The 18,344-nt window shown below is 44.7% G+C and overlaps 2 long non-coding RNA genes across 3 annotated transcripts; both read left to right on the top strand.

Moving 5' to 3' along the window:
• The first annotated feature begins 2,926 nt into the window (after positions 1–2,926).
• On the top strand, positions 2,927–5,188 carry LOC129484220 (uncharacterized). Its single transcript, XR_008658375.1, has 3 exons — positions 2,927–3,069; positions 3,531–3,598; positions 5,103–5,188. It is a non-coding gene; the product is annotated as an uncharacterized lncRNA (long non-coding RNA).
• Positions 5,189–10,030: 4,842 nt separating this feature from the next.
• LOC129484219 (uncharacterized) lies at positions 10,031–13,356 on the top strand. 2 transcript variants are annotated; one of them, XR_008658374.2, is made up of 4 exons: positions 10,031–10,163; positions 10,749–10,889; positions 11,965–12,092; positions 13,057–13,356. It is a non-coding gene; the product is annotated as an uncharacterized lncRNA (long non-coding RNA). The 2 variants fall into 2 exon arrangements; XR_010121443.1 differs by lacking the exon at positions 13,057–13,356 and adding an exon at positions 12,300–12,445.
• Positions 13,357–18,344: the final 4,988 nt, after the last annotated feature.

Raw genomic sequence — 18,344 nt, 5'->3', positions numbered from 1 at the left:
GATGTTGCACTGAATATATTTGCCCAATGGTGAGCCTCATAATATGGCCAAATATGCTGGAGAAAGAAGGAGAAAGAAATTGTTTTTTTCTTTTCCAAATGTGTTTTTTAAAGCCATCAGAAGGACATGCGTCTTTTAAGGTGGCAAGCTCACCTGTGCCGTCACGGGGTCCACAGCAAGGAGGACACAGAGAAGCCAATCTCAGAGGCCACAGGCTGCGTCCCACTTCCTGTGGCTGCCGCTGCTGCCATCTGCATCTGAGTCAGTCAGGGACTGAGAGCACAGCAGGCCGGCGAGCGAGCGGCTGCCAAATTACAGAGCAAGGAGCACTTAGGATGGTGGGAGGGGGAGGAAAGGAGGAAGCTAGCTAATAGCTTGCAAACGTGTCTTCTGAAAAGCGTGTTAACCAAACAAGCTGCCATCCCTTAATCCCTCCCACTCCTGCCTGAATGTACACTAATTGAAAATTAAGTTTTCAATTTGAAGCCATTTTCTAATTCTGTCTCATTCAGGAGCAGTTAGAGCCCCGGTGTTTTGCTGAATTCCCAACGCGCTTTTCATGAGCTCCCTCAGAAAGCCAACAAAAGAGTCTTGTCAACATGTTCCTGACAGGAGCAGGAAAAAGGGTTTGTGTAGAAGGAGAGGGTCATCTTGGGAGCCAAAGAAAGCAAGGCCAGACCAGGCTACAGATCCTGCAGCTCTTCACTGGACATAGAAGACATTTATTTCCTCCTTCCTTTTCCCATCTCCTCTTTCCCCAGTTAAACCGTAGTAACAGCCTGGCCAGAAGGGAATCCTCTCACTCGTCACTGTCCTGTGCCAAGCGCATTTGGAAAACCTCGCCAATAACACCAGAAGCTCCTTGTGGGCAGGCACTCTGTCGTATACAGACAGGCTTTGATTTCCAGGGGTAATTGACTACAGCGAATGAACTTACTTAAAAGGAGAGAAGAACGTCATAGAAAATAGAGAAAACCAGGTTTACTGGGGCTCGATATTAAAACCTGAAGTGGGCTGGGCATAGTGGCTCAGGCCTCTAATCCCAGCATTTTGGGAGGCCAAGGTGGGAGGATTCCTTGAGGTCAAGAGTTCAAAACCAGCCTGGGCATCAAAACAAGACCTCATCTAGAAAAAAGAAAGAAAAGAAAGGAAGCATGGAAGGAAAGAAGGAAGGAAGGAAGGAAGGAAGGAAGGAAGGAAGGAGTTCAAGCATGGTGCACGCGCCTGTGCTCCCAGCTACTTGGGAGGCCTAAGCATGGGAGGTCCAGGCTGGAGTAAGCTGTGATCATGCCACTGCACTCCAGCCTAGGTGACAGCAAGACCCTGTCTCAAAAAAAAAAAAAAAATATATATATATATATATATAAAATAAAATAATAAAACCTGAAGTGAAAAGTTATAAAAATTGATTTAAACTTATAAATAACGAGCTGTAGGTCATTACTATTCCAGAATAAAGAATAAATCATGCATTGATTCCTGTAGCATAATTTTTTCACAAAATTGTGTGATTGCACAATAGGGCATTCTTTATTTCATATTTAACGCTCTCAGTGAGAACAAATACGAGAGTGATTTTTGAAAAATACTTAAAGACTTCCTCATTTTGCCCAAGAGACTCCCTTAAGCATTTGATATTCTAATCATTTTCTCTCAAAGAAGTTCAGGCATCCTCATCCTTATCTGCTTCAATTTATAAGGGTTCTTCTGATTCCTGTTTCGCCAATGGTTCAGACCATCCTCCAATATCAATTCCCTTGACTTCATGAAATCCTACACCTTTTGCAATATTTTCAGTTTCACTTTGCAATTGATTAACATTGAATTTGCACTGCATTTGTTAGACATTCATCTTTCATCAAACATCAAGAGCCTGACACCCACTCACAAAGACCCTGAGTCATGGAAGGCTGTGTACCAGAGAACTGTTGGAAACAGTGAGTTTGTTAGTGGGTATTGTCATTTGCAAAGCTTTTCCTATGCAATTTCATAGAACTCCTGTGATTTGTTGAGTAATTCAGATATCTGTCACAGGTTGCTACTAAGTCGTGATTTCAAAATAATCTAATTCTAAGTAATGGGCTCCTGGAAAGGGGAAAGAAGCAGGCTTTGTTTGGGAACTTAATTAATGAAGTATTTCCAAACATCATGATAAATTATGACAAATGACATGACCACTACCCCCTTCTTAATATTTGTGATGAACAAGAATCTCATATGCTTTGATTTAAATGTAGGTCTGAAAATGCAAATCTTATTATGAATTGGAACTTGGGTGGCATAAACTTGAGTGAATGTTAGAGAAACAAACCTCAGGAACAGAAAGAAATGGGCAAATAATATGCATGAATTTGCCCGGGGCTTGGGGAATGGAGGAGAAGAAGTGCAGTAGATTAAAGTAAGGAAGCTTCAGATGGCAAATAGAAGTAAAACAATTTGAGGAAACTTTAAGCCAAGTTGGAGAAAAAAAGGAAAGGACAGATTCAAGGAGTTAAAACGTCCATTCTTATTTCCGGGAAGGGCCTAGAACACCAGCTATCAGAAGTGCTATTCTCTAGACAAAATCAATAGCTCATGATTTCGGGGCTTATAGAGAATGTAGTTTCAACAAAGAACTTGAGTAGTTACACTCAAGTTCTCCCCCAAATGACTGTAATTCAAAGTCTGGCTCAACTGTGTGCCCACAGGAAGTAACCTAACTTCTCTGAGCTTCTGCTCCTCACTAATAAAACAGGGATGTCTCCCTTTATTTAAAGGTATTTTGAAGGTTAAAACTAATGTCTTTGTTATTGTTACATATACTATGGACAATTTGGCACGTACCAGTCATTTGCTAAGAGACAGTTATGATGATGATGATGATGATGACAGGGACAGGGCTAAGGTGTAGCAAGCCAACCTGAGTTCAGATAGGGTGGAACTGTGTTAGGCTGAGCCAACAACATTTACTAATCCCACATGTTGTCACAAAGCAGACACCATCCTCTATACAAATGACTGAGGAGCAAGCACTAAGAAGTGGGCCGCTGAAGTGAAGTGCAGAGGAAACTGTAGCAGTCAGAAGTTGAGGTAAAGTGAAGAGAAATGCTTCAGGCCTGCACACACTCTCAGGGGTGCCCAGTGGTGATGAAGGACAGCTTCCCCTGGGTGTGCATGGACAGTCTCAGCCCAGGAACCCGTCAATGTGTATGGGGAAAACTTTTCATTCTTGGCATTGTAAGATAAATGGCAGAAAAAAATATATATAATTGCAGTACCAAATCATGGGGAAGGCAGGGAGATTGGGAGGTAAATTCCTGGCTCCCTGATATGGTTTGGCTGTGTCCCTACTCAAATTTCATCTTGAATTGTAGTTCCCATAATCCCCATGTGTCATGGGAGTGACTCAGTGGGAGGTAGTTTAATCATGGGGCAGTTACCTCCATGCTGTTCTCATGATAGTGAGTGAGTTCTCATGAGATCTAATGGTTTCATAAGGGGCTTTGCCCCCTTTTGCTCATTCTTCTTCTCCTTGCTGCCACCATGTGAAGATGGACATGTTTGCTTCCCCTTCTGCAACGGTTGCAAGTTTCCTGAGGCCTCTCAGCCATGTTGAACTGTAAGTCAATTAAACCTCTTTCCTTTATAAATTACCCAGTCTCAGGTATGTCTTTATTAGCAGTGTGAGAAGGGACTAATACACTCCCTGAACATGTTAGTGGTTCTAATATTTTAGAACATCAGCAATCTAATACTTTCATCCAGAGCACTTGGCTCAGGTCGGGTGCCCTGTAAGCAGAGCCTGAGGCAGGAATTCAGATGCACTTGACTTACTGAGGCTGTGCTCTCAGGAGCGTTCAGGCAAGGAGAAAGAGCTAAGCAAGGATGTGGTCCCAGATAAAGTCCAGCCTTGGCCAGTACACCAGGAAGGGGAGATCAACCTCTCAGGCATCTCCAACAGGGCGGCTCCCACGGGCCACCTTTTCCACAGAAGATCACTGGAGTGAGTTATCAGCCATGGCTAGGAATGGGTGCACCAGCTGGTAAAGGGATTTGGAAGGGGCATAAGCAATTTCTACTCTAACACTGTTTTAGGTGCTTTATGTGTATTAATTCATGATGCTCCTCTGAGGTTCTCCTTTGATTTATAGAGGAAGAACCTGAACCCCGGATACTCCAAGTAACTTGCTCTAAGTCATTCAGTGACAGAGCCAGGATTTGTACCGCAGCACTCTGGCTCTGGAACCCGCACACCAGGCCACTGTACTGCCTTTTGAGATATTGTCATGGAGCAAAGCATGGTGGCTCCTGCCTGTAATCCCAGCACTTTGGGAGGCACAAGGCAGAAGAATTGCTTGAGGCCAGGAGTTCAAGAGATATTGTTATGAGTTGAATGGTGTCTCCCACAAATAAATGTTGAAGTCTTAATCCCAAGTACCTCAGAATGTGACCAATTGTATTTAGAAATAGGTTGTAATTAACTAAGTTAAGATGAGGTCATACTAGAACAGGATGGGCCCTTATACCAACGTGGCTGGTGTACTTCCCCATAAGAAGAAAAAGCACCCCTGGGCCCGGCATCAGGAGGGTCCTGAGGCTGTTGTCGCCAAAGGACATGTGCGGGGTTTCAGTTGGGGTGGTGAGGAGGCTGCTTTTCTGAACAAATAAAGGAGCAGGATTTTTACAAACAGGGTCCAGGTAGTGTAGAGAGTGATGTGTGCAGGATGGCGGCTTCCCACAAGTCCATGTGGCACCCACCTAGGTGCAGGGTGGGGGCCACAGGAGGAGGACAGCAGAGCAGGACTGAGCCAGTGAGCAAAGGCCTGGAAGTAGAAAGTAAAGAGAGGAGGAAACAGAGTGAAAAGAAAGCAGAGTCCAGGGAGAAGCCCAAAGGCAGGCCGGAGGAAAAGATCAGAAATCATGGGGGAGGTGGAGTCAAGCTGAGAGGGAAGGTGGCCTGGGGGTGGGAGACAGGAAAGTGTAAGCCCAGGGAGGGGCAGGGGGGATGAGAGCAATGAGGAAGCGCCAGGAGAAGACTAGAAAGCAAAGAAACCCACAGGAGAGAAAAGGATCGAGGAAATGGGAGGGAGGTGAGCCCATGGCGCTGCCACCTTCTGCCACAGGTACACTGGTGACTGCTTCCACATAGAGGTCACATATCGCAAAGGGCACACTGAGACCGTGGTGACCCAGGTGAAGGAAGTGGGGCTATCAGAGACTCCAGAACTGTCCCGTAGCTGTGACCCTGGTGTGTATTATAATGTACACATGGATTGTGTAACCTTTCTATGTAAGTAAAATGCATACAGACAGTCCTTGACTTATGACGCTTCAACTTAAGATGGGTCTTTTGGGAGGTAGCCTCACTGTAGGTAGAGGAGCTCCTTATAAATCATGATAGGGTTACAATTTCTCCTGAAAGCACATCACTCCAGCACTATCGTAACACGGTAAAAGCATAAATGGAACCATTGAACGCCGGGGACCATCTGCTGTGTTAGTGGCGTTAGGTGCATTTTTGACTTATGATAGTTTTGACTGATGATGGATTTATTAGGACATAAGTCCACTGTAAGTTGAGGAGCATATACATTAAGAATAAAACAGAGGAGTCACAGCCATTTCCCTTGCCAGGGTGAGAGGGCAAAGCCTAGTGATGGGTCCCCATGTGAGGCCCTTTGTTGAGCCATCAGTGTGCCAAGAATGACCCACCTCTGGGCCTTGTGGGACATTCCCATGTCAGGACCACCTGCTCATCACAGCCTCCTCAGGCACCTAACCTGCATCAGGTCTGCACTGCTTGAGGGGAGAAATTGCCCCTATTTGTCCCACTGGCTTGCCATTTACCTAAAATGAACAAGCACTGAAAGTGAGCATCGTGCCACTTAGGAAAATGAGGTTATAACCAGAAAGGCACAGACAGCGCTGACACAAAGTGGCTCCCAGAACAGGCCTTGGGAAGAGCTGGAAATGTCGTGGTCCTAGTTCTTGGAGTGACATTGACTGTTGAAACTCTGCACTTCTTTTTGTTTGTTTTCAATTTTATTTTATTTCAGTAGTTTTGAAGGAACAGGTGGTTTTGGGTTACATGGATAAGTTCTTTGGTGGTGACTTCTGAGATTTTGGTACACCCATTACCAGAGCAGTGTACACTGTACCCACTGTGTAGTCAGTCTTTTATTCTTCAACCCTCTCCCTCCCTTCCCCTGAGTGCCCAAAGTCTATTATATCATTCTTACACCTTTGCATCCTCATAGCTTAACTCCCACTTATAAGTGACAACATATGATATTTGGTTTCCACTCCTGAGTTACTTGACTTAGGACAATGGTCTCCAACTCCATCCAGGTTGCTGCAAATGCCAATATTTCATTCCTTAGGATGGCTCCAAACTCTGTACTTCTGTTACTTGGATAAAAATGAAAAGTATACTTTAAACAAGATCCACCCTATTCTAGTATGACCTCATCTTAACTTACCTAATTACAATCTATTTTTGTACCTTTTGGGTTGAGGTAGAAAAAAAAAAAAGAAGAGAAAACACAGACACATAAGGGACAAACACCACATGAAGATGGAAGCAAAGACTGGAGTTAATGCAGCTGCAGGCCAAGGAACACCGAAAACTACCAGAAAACCACTGGAAGCCAGGAAGAGACAGGGAAGGATTTCTCCCCTACAGGTTTCAGAGGAAGAATGGCCCTGATGATGCTTTGATTTCAGACTTCGGGCCACCAGAACTGGAGACAATAAATTTCTATTGTTTTCAGCCACCCAGCTTGTGGCACTTGGTGACAGCTGCCCTAGAAAACTAATATAGGTAGTAGGAGAAGGGAATAAACATTGGGGAAGAAACAAGCTTGCTATAACTACTAATTTAAAGATCAAACTAGTAATGTACTCAAAAGTACATTATAATCGTGGGCAAGTGTTTCAAAAGGACATGTACATGAGGAATTCAAACATTTCTCAGGAAGACTTTAAGCTGTAGTGTTTAAGCTCTCAGGCTCAGAGTCATACTGGCTTGGGTGATAATTCTAGATTGGTCATTTTTTTTTTTTTTTAGCAGCTATGTGGCCTTAAGCAAGTTCATTGACTTCTCTGCTCCTCAGTGTTCTCATTTGTGAAGCGGGGACAATGGTATCCTCTGCTTAGAACTGTCAAGAAGATGATGTTAAATAATGCATTTGACATTTGGCATAGGGCCTAGTACATAGCAAGCGCTGGATAAATGCTGGCTATTCTTTCCATTGCTACTTTGAAATCCAGTCACTGTGGACTCCAAAAACCTGTGCTTACATCTCAGCTCTCCTCTTGGATACTGCGTACCTCTAAGTCTAGTTTTCTCAGCTATAAATAGGATTGAGCTAAAGGGGTATTGGAAAGGTAAACCATAAAACTATATGTGTAGGCTGGGTGCAGTGGCTCACACCTGTAATCCCAGCACTTTGGGAGGTTGAGGCGGGTGGATCACATGAGGCTAGGAATTCGAGACCAGCCTGGCCAACATGATGAAACCCTATCTCTACTAAAAATACAAAAATTAGCCAGATACGGTGACATGTGCCTGTAGTCCCAGCTACTCGGGAGGCTGAGGCAGGAGGATTGCTTGAGCCCGAGAGGCAGAGGTTGCAATGAGCAGAGACTGCAGCACTACACTCCAGCCTGCGTGACAGAACAAGACCCTGTCTCAAAAACGAAAAAAGACTATATGTGTGTGTATAGATAGATATTATTTATATATCTCCTTTAGGCATGCAGTAATAGTGTCCTTTGTAAATATGACACATGTTGACAATGTTAGCTTATTATTTATTCTCCACTGGACTAAAGAGGACTAATTATATAGGCTGCTGAGAAGAAATATTTCCCTCTGAGATCCTGGAGGCCAGGACTTCTCAAACTTTCCTGGCTACACAATTCACCCGGGGAGATCATTGAAATGCACCATCTGATTCAACAGGTCTGGGGTGGAGCCTGACATTTTACATTTCTAAGAAGTCCCAGATGATGTCCATGCTGTAGGCTCAAAATTTACAGGGGCAGGTAGCTGCCTCCGAAAACACCATGAGATTTACCGGGGAGATGGGGTTCACCTCTTAGCCACTAGGGCTGTGCTCCCTCTGGGATTTAGCAAGATGATGTATCCCTGTTCTGGGAACAAAATCAGAGGCCTTTTATTATAAGTATAAATTTTGCGTCTGAGCTGGCCGCCCCGGGGATAAACATCATCAGAAGAGCTCTTGGGAAGTCCCTCTGGGGTGAGGATGAACGCCTGTTTGTGCCCTGAGGGGTGCTTAATGCTTCCCAAAAGAGTCCCCTTGGTCTGAATTGTTTCAATCACTCCCAATGGCCTTGTCCCACAACACAGCCAATATCAGGGCTGAAGAGTAAAAGCGTCAGAAAGAAAAATGACGGAGGCTTATCGCCACCTACCGGATTAGGAAAGAAAAGGCTACAGTAAAAGATTTCATTGAGTCCAGCTCTATGAGAAGCACCAGAGATGGGGGGAGATTGTAGAATTGCGCAGGACCCTGGAGGTCGTACATTCAACCTTATGGAGTTCAGCCCTGGAGCATAAACGATCCAGGCCTGATGCCATTCCTTCCTTCAGTCGCTTCGCCACTTCCCAGGAGAATAACAGTTATAATTCATTGAGAGCTTCATGTGTGTATCTAGGGGCATTATTTGTATTGCCTCATTTAAACCTGGCAACCATTCACAAATGAAAAAATATTATTATCACCACTTTTTCAGAGGAAGAAACTGAGGCTTAGGAATTTAAGGAATTTGTTTAAGCTCACCCAGGTAGTAGGTAGGAGCCTGAATGTAAACCTGGGTCTATTAATATTCGCCTCCAAAGCCTAAACCATCCTAAGGAGAGGCACAGACCCGATCAGCCCTCTGCCATCTGGTTGTGTGGGACCGGGTCAATCCCTCAAGTGGGGAGTTGAGCTCCCTCTTCTATTCCCTTGCCTGTTCCCTCATCAGCCCTAAAACATAGCCTCAACCTGAGTTTTCAGAGCGACTCCAAAGTCTATGCTACTTCATGCTGACCAGCAAGTTAAAGAATTGTCAATTCTGGCTAGGTGCAGTGGTTCACACCTGTAAACCCAGTACTTCGGGAGGCCGAGGTGGGCAAATCACCTGAGGTCAGGAGTTCAAGACCAGCCTGGACAACATGGTGAAACCCCATCTCTACTAAAAATACCAAAAAACAAAATTATGCAGGCATGGTGGTGTGTGCCTGTAATTCCAGCTACTCAGAAGGCTGAGGCAGGAGAATTGCTTGAACCCGGGAAGCAGAGGCTGCAGTGAGCCAAGATTGCACCATTGCACACCAGCATATGTGACAAGAGCAAAACTCCATCTCAACAAAAAAAAAAAAAAAAGGAAAAGAAAGAATTGTTACTTCCTTCTCCGTCTTAGAATGCGTATCCCACTGTCTTAGTTTTCTTGGGCTGCTGCCACAAAGTACCGCAAACTGGGTAGCTTAAAACAACAGAGACTTATCCCAGTTCTGCAGGCTGGAAGTCTGAAAGCAGGTCAGCAGGGCCAGGCTCTCTCTGTAGGCTCTGGGAAGGATGCTTCCTCATCTTGTCCTAACTCCTGGTGTTTGCAGCCAATTTTCGGCATTCCTTGGCTTGTAGATACTTCCCTCCAATGTCTGCCACCATCTCCACATGGAAATCTTCCCTGTGTGTCTGGGTGTCTCTTCTCTTCTTATAAGGGTACCAGTTGTGTCGGATTAAAGGCCCGCCCTACTCCAGTATAATCCCAATTTAGCCGGTTACATCTGAAATAACTCCAGTTCCAAAAAAGTTCATATTCTGAGGTTCTAGCAATGACATAAATTGGGAGATGATATTATTCAACCCAGAACATCCACCCCAGTGGTTTAAAGAGTAACCTCAGAAGTCCAGCTGCCTAGGTTCAAATCTTGGCCACAGATCTAATTAGCTGTATTATTTTTACGAGTTACCTAACCTCGTTAAACCTCAGCTTCGCCACCCATGAAATGGGTATCATAATAATTATCTCCACCTTATAGGGTTATTATGAAGATTAAAAGAGTTGACACCTATAAAGTAACTCTCAGAACCTGGCAGTAGGGTTATTCTCCAGAGCCCAGTTGCCCAGGTTTCAAATCTTCCCTTTGCTTCTCACTGGCTGTGTAGTCTTGGGTAAGTTACTCAGCCCCTCCAGGTCACAGGGCACTCCTTTGTAAATTGAAGGATGTTGATGATGATGACAATGGCACCTACCCATGGAAAATGGGGTGGTTGTGAAAATATAAAGTGCTTGGTAATAATAAGCAATTGATAAATGTTGCCTAACATCGCCTACCTCAGAGCTCGGTAGAAGGGTTAAATGATATAGTCCAAGCTAGGCGCAGTGGCTCACACCTGTAATACTAGCACTTTGGGAGGCCCAGGTGGGCAGATCACTTGAGGTTAGGAGTTCGAGACCAGCCTAGCCAACATGGTGAAACCTCATCTCTACTAAAAATACAAAAAAAAAAAAAATTAGCCAGGTGTGGTGGCACATGCCCGTAATCCTAGCTACTCAGGAGGCTGAGGTGGGAGGATCGCCTGAACCTGGGAGGCAGAGGTTGCAGTGAGCCAAGATCATGCCACTGCACTCCAGCCTGGGCAACAGAGTGAGACAGCGTTTCAAGAAAAAAAAAAAAAAGATACACCCGATTTAGACTCTGAGTCTCTGTATGGGCTTGATAAATGTTGATGATTATTATTATTAATTTACACTAGGCTCATAGGAAGGAGAGAAGAGAGTGAGAGAGAAAGAGAAATTGCTTGAGGCTAAGGCCAGAGAGACTCCACAGGCAGGAAAATGGAAAGAGCCAGGATTCTCAATTCTCCAATTTTAACTTCAAAGTAGGAACTATAAAGGTAACTGAGTCTACACCAGGTGACCTAACTGAGCCTCCAGACTGTTAAATCCCAGAGCAATATCTCTGTTCCCTTCCCTTCCACACAAGCCCAAGATCCCTGCCACCTTCCTGCTCTATCCCTCGGGTTCTCTCCCAGTCACGGTTCACTGTGCAGTGACTCAGTCTCTCCAGCTCCTCCCCTTCTTTGGGACTTTGCCATCAAGCCCACAGTTCCCTTCTTGCTTTAAGGATTTGATTCCTAATCACTGCAGGAAAAATGAAATAACAACAAAATAGGGAGGTGGCAAATGTTCCTTCACTTAGTACTTTATACCTGGCATAGTCCGTGGTCTGTTTCAGATTCCCTCTCTTAGGTGATACCTACACGTTTGATAGTTTCCTCCTCTTTCTTTCCTGAAAACGGTGCTCACTAAACCTCTGGCTATCTCAGACCCCAAACCTTCCTACATGCAAATGCCTACTTTTGTAGTTTAGGAAGACTCAGGTGGATAATTTGCATTCATTCATTTAAAATATATGTATCCAGCACCAACTAAGGGCAGATGCTGTGCCAGGTTCTGGGGATACGATAGCGAACACTGGGCTGTCTAGCACTTTGCTGTCCAATAAAGTAGCCACTAGCTACAAATTTAATTTTAAATTTAAAAGATTTAAAAATTGAACAAAGGTGAAATTTAGTTCTTCAGTTTCACTAGCCACATTTCAGGTACTCAAACGCTATGTGTGACCTGACTACTATGTTGGACAATGCAGCTATAGAACATTTCCATAAATGCAGAAAGTCCTATTGGAGGGCACCAGTCTAGAGAGGGAAAGAGATACTGAGCAGATACACAAATAAAGTAACTGCTTCTCTCAGCATCTCCAGAAAGGATGTCATCAATCTTAAAGGATCTCTGACCCTCTTTGGAAAAGTCATGCCCAACGCCCCTCCTGGGCTGCCTCACACCATGGAACTAACTCAGAGAGGGAGGGTAAGGGGACCCCCATTTCTCAAATGCCCCTTCCCAACCTAGACTGTGCACCCACAGCAACACTACAAGATTGGGGACTGTGACTCTGTGTTTTTACAGCCAAGGGAGCAGAGCTGAAAGCAGTTACTTTGGAGAGAAGTTTAGCCAAAATTACACTGATCCAGTAAAGGATGGAGCTGAGATTCGAACCTGAATTTGACTCAAAGTCTGGGCTGACTCGCAGCAGGGTAAGCTCGTGGAGAGCTCTCTTCCGTGAAGCAGACGGTGCTCAAGGGGAGAATCTTAGGGTGGCTCCAGAATCAGCCTAGGGCCCCACTGAGTCTGAGTGGTCCAATAGTATCATTTTTTGTCACCTTCAGAAGGTAACTCAGAGAGAGACAGAAAGAGAATGTAGTTAAGTTTGAGATTCACAGCCTGGATCCCACTACTTATAGCTGTAAGGTGGCATCCGGCACAGAGCAAGCACTCATCGTCATCTGTTACATAAGGACTGGAGAGACGATCGAATGTGGAGGTCAAAGCTCTAACGTCAGAGGACCAGGTTGAAACCAGGCTTGACTCAGACTATCAGCTTTGTTACGTCGGGCAAGTTACTTACCCTCATTTGTAAATTAAGGGTAACTGCCTATTTTCAAGGGTTATGGTAAGGATTAGATGAGATAATTTATGTAAAGGGCTTAGCATAGTAATTTACTAAGCGCATAGTTACTTCTTAATAACTATTAGCTATTAATACTGTTATTACAGCGCAGAGGGAGGGAGCGAGGCAACCAAGCCCCCATTGACAAACTGGAGTTTCAGGAATAGGCGGTGAGCGCCATCTAGTGGCCCCTACGCGCAGCAAATAGCACAGCCGAAGGAACCTGACTTAATTTTTTACTTAATCTTCCCAAGTAAGATTTCCTAGCCCCCAACTCAAAGTTGTGTCTAGTCTATAGAGGCTGGTACAGGAGTAGAAGGGGCCGGGGGGCGGTGCGGGGGAGTGGGGGAGGCTAAACTGAGAGGCAGATTTTGAAATCCTTCTCGGATTTCAAATCCGAAATGCACAAAGCTGATAACACTGCAGCTGTCAGGAGGTGTCCTGATCCCCTCGTAGTGTTAGGGACAGTTAACAGAGTTCAGAGAAGTTAAGCTGCATCTTAGCTGCCTTTTGTTTTCCCACCATATCATGGTCTTTTTCATCTTTCCCAGGGCACAACTTTCTCAATCCTGCAAAGCAGCATGGTGCCTGGGAAACAGCATCCCATAACAGACCTGAGTTCAAGCCCCAACTCAGCTCTCCGCCAGCTCTGATTTTCGGGAAAGTCATTTAACCTCCCTAAACCTCAAGTTCCTCATCTAGAACATGAGTCTGTACTGCCCAGTGGGAAGAGCACTACCTTTGATGTCAGACAGAGCTGGGTTCGGATCCTGAGTGACAACTTGGCTTTTCTGAATTGCCAATTTCTCTTCTGTCAAAATAATTAATTGGGAAGCAATGACACTAAGGCAAGTCTAGCACTCTGAGTGTTGTTTCTTTGTTTTTTTGAGACGGAGTCTCGCTCTGTCGCCCAGGCTGGAGTGCAGTGGCGTGATCTCGGCTCACTGCAAGTTCCGCCTCCCAGGTTCACGCCATTCTCCTGCTTCAGCCTCGCGAGTAGCTGGGTCTACAGACGCCCGCAACCATGCCTGGCTAATTTTTTGTATTTTTAGTAGAGACAGGGTTTCACCGTAGCACTCTGAGTTTTTATGTAAGCAAACCAAAGCCCAACTCAGCCTGAATGGGTCAGATCCTAGGAAAACAAAACTTAAGCTTTACCAATCAGAAACTGACAACTCCTAACTAGGGGCTTTGCCAATCAGAAACCAACAACTGACCTCTAACTAGGGATCTTAAAACTACTGTTTCCTTTCAACCCAATATTTTCTTTGCCTTGCTTCTGCATATGCAGAACAAAAGTTTTCCCCTTAGGTCCCTTCAGTGGTGTCTGGAGCCACTTGCAGTTTGGTGTTGCCTAATTCACAAATCAATGTTTGCTTAAATAAAGTTGTTAAAATTTTAACGTGCCTAAGTTTATCTTTACCATATAAAAGGCAGCAAATAATTCCAACCCTGACAAGTTGTTAGGAAAATTATATGAACTAAGGGTTGAAACCATCTGACATACAGAAGGCACTAAAAATATTATAGCTCTCTTCACTGGCTATTTCACAATTTTGTTGTGAAATGTGAGGTGTGAATGAAATGATGTGTGTGAAAGTTCTTACCACAATTCGTGGCACTTAGTAGAAGCTGTATATTGTTAATGCTGTGGGAGGTCACCCAGATCCCCCTAAAACCTTCAGCAGAGTGTTGACAGCTAAGTCCCCCTCTGGGCATTGTTCCCAACTGAAGACAGTAGCCTTGTCCTTACCAGTTGTGGCCCACAACCAAACACTCATCAGTTGGTGGGTTTAAAAGCCCAATTCGATTGCCTCATTTGGGTCAACTCCACAGGGTCTTTCCAGCCTCAGGGCTGCAAAGGGATGACTGAGGCCTTTGTTTCAACTAAATGACACCCAGCTTCTCCCTCTGCCCATTCTGCTTCCTTTACCTCCCAACAGATGTTGGTCCAGAGAACACTCTCAAATCAACTTCCTTCATTCAAATCTTCTCAGGGTTTGCCTCTGAAGGAATTGCGCTGGAACAATTAAATGTTAGTTCTTCATTGCCCTCTCCTAAGTCCCTGCCTCTTTCTTCCCCCTCGTAAACCATGGATATGGAACAATAATGCTTGTCTCCTGCCAGCTTCATTGAGCAAGAATAAAGACAACTGGGGGAATAGAAGAATACCTAACACCTCAACTTCACTTTCCTCCTTCTTAAGTTGAGATTAATTACTACTGTGCTACTTATTCCCAACATTTTTCACACAAATCAATGAGTTATAGAGGTGAGAACACTTCAGGAAATGATTAAAATGATAAAAATCTAAGGAATTGGGAAACTCTATTGAATTGACTGACAGCGAGTTAATAATTGTAATAGCCACAATGTATTGAGTACTTAGTATGTGCCAGGCACGGTGATAAATACATGAAAATTATATAATTCCATTGTCACAAAAATCCTAAAGATAAATACAGTTACTATCACCACTTTATACATGAAAAATTTGGACTTAGAGTATTAAATTATTTGCCCAAGGTCATGTAGTCATTAAATGGATGGGAGGCAGGATTTTCTTCTAGGCAGCTGTACTCAGGAATCAGCACTCTTATCCACCAGATATGTGGCCAGTTTGAAGTAACAATGAGGTGGGACTCTATTTCCTTGATGATTAACCCTTCATTATACAATAATTCTGATTTTTAAAGACCATTACTTAGAGTTCTAGGAATTCCAGCAGAAATTCCAGGAAATCTGAGACTTCTGGGCAACATGTGAATTGATAGGTCAGAAGCCATCATTTTACTGGGACAATTGAATTTTTCTAATGATATAACAAGATGATCAGGCTAAGAGACTTCCCTTCAACTGCCTCTTATGCAGTTTTAAGTCATCCTGTTCAGACTTCATGGAGCCTTAGGGTTCTGGGGCAGGAAAAAGTCCTCATCACTCATTTGGAACTTAAGAACTGGCACCTTCTCCTCCTAGTGAAAGAAGCACTTAACCACTTCTTTTTGGTTCTCCTAGAATCTTTCAACAGGGAGGCTAAAAACACAGGCTGCTGACTTGCCAATTTTCCTAGGGCCAGGCCTAAGAAACAAGGGCGTTTCACACCAGGGAGTCACCATGGATGAAGTCACAGCTGTGGAATGTTCTGAGAAATGAGGATACCTTGAATAATTAGAAGAATATGGCAGGTTATTTCCATTATCTATTGCAGCAAAATAAACTTTCCCAAAACTTAGAGGCCTAAAACAGGGTCAATAACTACAGCCTGTGGACCAAATTCAGCTCGCCACTGTTTTTGAAAACAAAGCAGCCATGCCCACTTGTTTATGTATCATCTATGGCTGTATTCATGCTATAATGGCAAAATAATGGCAGAGTTCAGTAGTTGCGATACAGGAGGAGGGCAGGAAAGTGCTGGGTAGAGAAGGGCAAGGTCCCTGGTGAGGGATCCACCCTCGGCCTGTGCCCAGGGACCTAAGTGAGAACAGGCACTCCTGTTTTCTCACCTGAATGTTGCATTTTCCAAGACCACCCTGACCCGCCACACCCCCATCCTGCGCCCATATGCACCTGGGACCTTAGCGGGCACACACAGCGGCTGAATGCTGAGAGGAGCAGCAGAGATCAGCAGAGCAGCAACGGTAGAGCCACACGGCAGAGGAAGAGAGAAGAGGATGTCTGGACGCTGAGGGGAGTTTGGCCAGGGAAGTTGGAAAATAGTCCGGCCACTAGGTGGCTGAACTCCAGGGGAAGATTATCTACCCTGCCTCTGTCTTCTGGCTCCCCATCTACCTCACTGAGAGCCACCTCCACCACTCAAAAAAGCCTTGCACGCATGCTTCAAGCCTGCATGTGATCCGATTCTTTCAGGACACTGGGCAAGCGTTCGGGATACAAAAGGCTGTCACACTGGCCGTCTGCCCTTGCAGTAAGACAGAGAGGGTCCATTGAGCTGATTAACACTCAAAGCTGTCTGCAGACGGCAAAGCTAAAAGAGTTTTGTAACATGGGGTTGGGTTGCAGGCACCCACCCCTAGACACTACCAGGGGGCCGAGAGCCCAAACCACTAGCCCTGGCCTCTGCACCTGCCCATCTGCATGCTTTCCTTAGGGGTTTGAGCTGCAGGGCAACCAAACAGGTGAGTCACACCCCTGTCACACATCCTGCGAGGGGAATCAGGGAACTCTCCCATTTCAGTTGCAACAAAACTTGAAGCCCAAAATGTTTACTGTCTGGCCGTTCATGGAAAAAATTTGCTGACCTCCAGCCTACAACAAGGATTTGTTATATCTCACAGTTCTTTGGTTTGGCTAGGCTGTCCTGCTGCTGGTTTCTCCTGGGCTCTCAGGCAACTGAATTCAACTGTAGGGTGAGCCAGAGGGTGGGCTTTGCCAAGGAAGCTGGGGCAGCTGAGCCAATCTCTCCCAGTGGTCTTTCATCTGGGTTTCCCCGTGCAGCTTAACAAGAGGACAAACCCCAGTACACAAATGCTTATCGGCTTTCTAATTGCTTCGTGCTTGTTGATGTTCCATCGACCAAAGCGAGTCACCTGAGCAAGCCCAGGGTTAACGTGGAGGGTCATTACACAGGGTGCATAGACTGGGAGGTGTGATTCCTTGGGAGCCATCGAGGTAACCATATACCACATTGGCATTTAGTATTTTTTGGTTGAATAAGTAAGTTTAGTAGGCCTGGAAAATAGGGTTCATTCTTTCACTCATTCAGCAGATATTTACTGAACCCCAACCACATGCCAGGCCTAATCTGATTGATTGCATTTACTCAAGTATTTGTCTAAAAGTCCTTCGGTGATAATAGTTTTCACAAGAGCTTAGGTTGTTGTGTTGATTCTCTTGCAGTGAAGACTTAATGAGCTTTTGGTTTTACATGGTATATTTTAATGCACTCTAAGAATATTCAATTCAATGCAGATGAAATGTCCCCCCAAAAAAAGGAGACCAAAATAATTTTGCCTGGTTTTGAAATAAAATCACCCTTGTGCAAATGAAGTGGGAGTTTCTGCACTTGCTAACTTGAGGTGTAGTCTGGACAGTGTTGACTTTAGTCTTGCTTCAGACCTCAAGCTCTGGATAGGTGTCTAGTTTTCCTGATCACCACCACGTCCAGTGGGAAGGCTCCCAGATTACAGAGCCAGAGTTCTAGATTCTCATCCTGGTTCTGTTAGCACCTCATTGTGTGTCAATGGAATGAAGTCAAGATCATTTTTTCAACAGACATTAGCACTGCTTGCCAATATCTTGTTTCCCTCCCCTTTGGGGCACAAGGAAGGCATGTACTTTCCCGCCACTTGAAGTTAGAAGTAGCTGTATAGCTTTCTCTGGCCAGTGAAATATGAGAGGAAGTAACCTGTCACTTCCAGGTGGAAGTATTGAATTGCCAGTGCCCAACTCTCCACCTCACTCTTACCCCACTGCAGTGATTTTGACAGCAGACACAGAGTGCAACCCTGAGCCATCATATGCAGGAAGTCTACTCTGAAATGTCATCCAATCCCACAAGAGACTTTGAATGGGCACGAAATAAATCTTGTTTTGAGCGACCCAGATTTAGGAGATGTTTGTCACCGCAACATAACACAACCTAACATAACAAGACTTTATTTCTTAGTAACAGCACAGCATCACTGATGGGCTCTTGGTGCAAAGAGCAAGGTTTTATGACATGTTCAAGCAACAAAAAAGAAACTAAGCTTCTAGGCATAAGATGAGAAAAGAAACTATTCTGCTCCAGAGAAGGAGATGGAGGAAAGAAAGGGAAGGAGAAAACAAGATGATGGATGTCTGCATGCTAATATGTCCCTTTCTTGTGATCTCTTCAAGT

This window comes from Symphalangus syndactylus, chromosome 6 (genome assembly GCF_028878055.3).
Source record: "Symphalangus syndactylus isolate Jambi chromosome 6, NHGRI_mSymSyn1-v2.1_pri, whole genome shotgun sequence".
NCBI lineage: Eukaryota > Metazoa > Chordata > Mammalia > Primates > Hylobatidae > Symphalangus > Symphalangus syndactylus.
Note: the sequence above shows the minus strand (reverse complement) of the source record. Positions and strands in the feature narration are given on the sequence as shown.